Source organism: Grammomys surdaster, unplaced genomic scaffold (assembly GCF_004785775.1).
Source record: "Grammomys surdaster isolate TR1022 unplaced genomic scaffold, NIH_TR_1.0 125669, whole genome shotgun sequence".
Taxonomy (NCBI): domain Eukaryota; kingdom Metazoa; phylum Chordata; class Mammalia; order Rodentia; family Muridae; genus Grammomys; species Grammomys surdaster.
Genome location: NW_021620506.1, coordinates 470,531 through 475,217, shown reverse-complemented (window position 1 = coordinate 475,217; position 4,687 = coordinate 470,531).

The following is a 4,687-nucleotide window of genomic DNA, read 5'->3' as shown; positions in this document are numbered from 1 at the left end:
AAAAAGCTCAACCTAAGAGTCACTCCTTATACAGGTATTAACTCAAAATTAATGGTGGGTTTTAAATATAATACAACCTTCGGGGGAAATGGGCGGAAATGTACTCAGGATATACAGTGATGTGAAAATTTATCAGAGAGGACATGGCTGGAACTCAGTAGTAGAACACTTGCCTAGCATGACATATGCAAGGCTGTGGTACTATTGGACTCTGACTGGCTCCAACAAGCCTTGATAAGCCGATAAATGAGTCAAATTACTAATGAAAAGGAGACATACTCAATGTGGCCACACTGGTAAAAGGGCAGAAGAAATGCATTGACTCAGACACACATGCACACGCACACGCACACGCACACGCACACGCACAGACACAACACACACATGCACAGGCACATGCACAGAGACACACAGACCTATAGACACACACAGACAGTCAGATACACAGACACACATAGATATACAGACATACACATAGACACAGAGACAGATACACAGACACATAGACATACAGACACATACACAGACGCATACAAACAGACACAACACACACAGACACATACACACAGATACATACACACACAGATACATATATACACACACAGATATACAGACAAACACAGACACACATAAAGACACACAGACATACAGATACACATACACACACACAGGTATACAGACACACACAGACACACATATAGACACAGAAACACACACACACTCACACCCCAGTCCATGTTTTTGAGTCCTGGTGTGAAGATTAAGTTTAAATAGAAGGCATTTAAGTGCATAATTAGGCAGTTGAGTCATTGTGGTCCCACCCATCATTGTCTTCCCAGCAGACTGAAGCCCCAGCAGGAGAGACTCCAGTTCCTGATGGGAGGGGGCACCAGGAGGGGCCAGTAGGGTGTTCCAGTAGTCCAGATTCGAGAGTGAGAGACACAAGTCTCTTTTGAATGTCCTCAGCTTTCCTAGGCACTCCACTTGCACTGATAATCATCCCCAAATAAACAAAAAAAACTTTACATAGGCATCAAAAATGTAAACAATGAAATAAATTGAGAAGCTGAACACATTAGAAATAATCACACTCACCTAGTAGACCATTTAAGAGGATGAATAGACAAGCCATAGGCTAAGACAAGTCTGTCTGACAGGGACCAGTGTCTGGGTTACTCACATAACTCTCAAATCCAACAGTAAGAAAAACACGGAACAAGAACAATTTGATTAGAAAGGGGCTAGAAGACACAAAGAGGCATTCCTTTGAAGAGGTAGGTCATATAGATGACAAGCCAGCATATGAAAAGATACTCATTAGCCATTCAGTAAAGTCTCAATAAATATTATGACATACTCATCAGGATGGCTAGTACATGTATGCCTATGCACATGTGCACGGCACACACACACACACACACTCAAATGACAAAGAAACTGAGTCACCCATATATTTGGCTGGTGAAGATGTAAAATGGAACAGACTCTGGGAAAGAAATGGGAAGTTCCTTAAAAAATTAATTGTATGCTGGGTAGTGGTGGTGTATGCCTTTAATCCTAGCACTCGAGAGGCAGATGCAGGTGGATCTCTGTGAGTTCAAAGTCAACCTGGTCTACAAAAGTTCCAGGACAGTCAGGACTGTTACACAGAGAAACCCTGTTTCAAAAACCCCCCAAAAAATAAAAAATAAAATAAAATAAATTAATAAATTAATCATATGACTACCTAATATGATCCAGCCATTAATTATCTAGGCATTTATTCTTTGTGAAATGAGGTCAACACCAGGAAATGATGTAGCTATCAGTGGTGGTTTGGATATGCTTGGCCCATAGGGAGTGGCACTGTTAAGAGGAATGGCCTTGTTGGGGGAAGTATGTCACTGTAGGGGTGGGCTTTGGAGGTCTCCTCCTATGCTCAGGCTCCACCCAGTAAGGAAGAGACAGTACTCTCCTGGCAGCAGTCAGGTCAAGATGTAGAACTCTCAGCCCCTTCTCTAGCACCGTGTCTGCCTGGATGCTGCTGTGCTTCCTGCTATGATGATAATGGACTGAACTTCTGAAACTGTTTGGCAGCCCCAGTTAATGTTGTCCTTTGTAAGAGTTGCCTTGGTCATGGTGTCTCTTCACAGCAGTGAAAACCTTAACTAAGACAGAAGTTGGTATCAGAAGTGGGGCATTGCTGTGATAGGCCTGACCATGTTTTTGTTTGGAGGAATGTGGATTTGGGCATTTTGGGTTTGAGAAGCAATGGAATGCTTTAAGTGGGGCTTAATGGGCCATCCTAGTAGGAATATGGAAGACAGTGGTGCCAAGGGTGATTTGAACTTTGGGGACCTACCTGGCTCAAAACGTTTCAGAGGAGAATTACAATATGTTGCCTAGAGATCATTCCTGTTATATTTTGGTGAAGAATGTGACTGTTTTTTGCCCTTGTACAAAGAGTCTGCCTGACTAAGGTAAAGAGATTCCTACTAGTTGCATTAACAAAAAAAGTCTCAAATCAACCAAGTTTAGACTTTATCCTGTGTTCACTCTTATGAGAAGCATTTTGATCAAGTGTGGCAAGCTTAGAAGGTAAAAACACAAAATATATGATACAAAGAGCAAAGGGGCACCAGGAAGTAGAATAGAGGTAAATCCTGTGTTCAAGGATATTAAATGGAATTAAGGGAGGGGTAACCTTGGGGCAAGATCCTACCCAGTTAAACTTATTGTTTATGTATTTGCAGTTGAACAAGGAATAATTGTATCATGTTAAGAGTTATTATTGCCTGCCTATTGTTTTCATTTGAACATTTAATCTGGAATGAACTACAATCCAAAAATGGAGGGCACACCTGTGACGCAGATCCTGAGGCTGGAAGATATAGGCTTTTGATCTGGATCTTGAAGCATAGTGACCATGGAAGGTTAGGCATGGTGATACATGCCTGTAATCCCATGTTTTTCCGCACTCTAACATTGCCCTCAATTTAGGATGGAGGATTAATAATGGCCTCTGGAGGAAAACATCAAGCATAGTTTTCTATTCCCTTAGAGCTTGATTGTTCTGTAGGAAGAAGGGTACTCACTGAATTTCACAGGTTACCTACCTTCCCTTGTAGCCTAGAGTTACCTAACTTCCCCCTCAGGCTTTTAGGTGTTTGGTCATTCCCAAGTCTAGCCAGGGAATATCTCAAATTAGAAGTGGGAAAGACACACACTCCTGTTAGTCTGATCCTTCTTGATTATGGGTGCTAGCTGCTACCTGCTCATGACCCTAAAAAAATTAAAGATAGCTGAGGAGAGACTTCAAAGTCAATTACTCCTCCCTTTCCAGATTCAGAGACAGAGACTATCCTTTACTTCTTGCCAATACATTGTTCCTATTCCCAACACAGCAGGCAGTGCTCACTTGACTATAACTGTAATCGCGTTTCAACAGGGATTTCTGAATCGATTTCTGCTGACTATTATGCACATGGGTTTAAAGATGTTTCACGGGCTACCTGCCACCTGTTTTCTATGTGCTTAATAAACTCACACGCATTCAAAACCAAAGGCATGTCTGTGGTAGATCATTTTCTGGACTGTACTGAACCTAAGGTGATTTTGGGCTCTCTTTTGTTTTCTATGAGGTTTGCTCAGGAATTTATTAAGGTTCACAGTTTAACATATGTATACAGTTAATCTAATTGTATTACATTATATGTGTGTGATTTTGATTTAACTCATTTCCAGTAAGATGGTAAGTCTGTTCATTAGTATTGACTGTGCCTCACGATGTTAAGAAAATAAAAAGGAGCCAACAAATAAAAGAAGTAAATGTTGAAGGGACAAAGAAATAAAGATACCCTTGACCTGAAATTAAGATGGCTAGACTTTTCCCAAAATTAAAAAGACATAGAAAATGTTAGAAACTATAAATAAGGGACTGGAGAGGAAGCTCAGTGGTTAGGAACACTTCTTTCTCTTGCAGAGGACATAGGTGTGGTGTCCACTCCAGAGGATCTAATTTACTCTTCTGGCCTCCCTGGACACTTGTACACATGTGGCATTCACATGTGCATGCATCTGTGTGCACACACACCCATGCACACACAATACACAGTAAATATTTTTTAAAACTTTGAAGAAAGCCTCAGTAAGTCCCAGAATGTCTAAGCTATATAAGGTATGTAAAAGATAAGACTTAGAGATGATACGTGCATGATGGTCAAAGGTTATTAAAATGTCTAAGGTCAAAGTTCAAGTGAAGCTTTATTTAAATTAATAGTACTTTATTATTATTTATTCTGGTCATGCAACATTTGTAACAACTATCTTAAAAGACAGAAAGTATATGTCAATTTAATCAAAGTAACTACATAAAAAAATGAGTCTTCTTCTGCCCCTGCCTGGTCCTCTGGGCTGGAGCAGACACAGAGTCGGTCTGCTCCTGTCCTGTTGAGAAACTGAATCCTGAGTCATCCAGGAGCCACTGCACTCAGAGCAGCTGGAGCCACTGCACTCAGAGCAGCTGAAACTGAATCCTGAGTCATCGAGGACCCACTGCACTCAGAGCAGAAGGATTTCCAGATCCAAGAGGTGGCCTGAGTCCCAGGAGTTATTCCACCCAGGAGATTAGGAGCATAAGACCACAGAGACCTCTGGACTCTGAGGAGCTCTGCAATAAGCAAGATAACTGGAAATACAGACTCCAGTT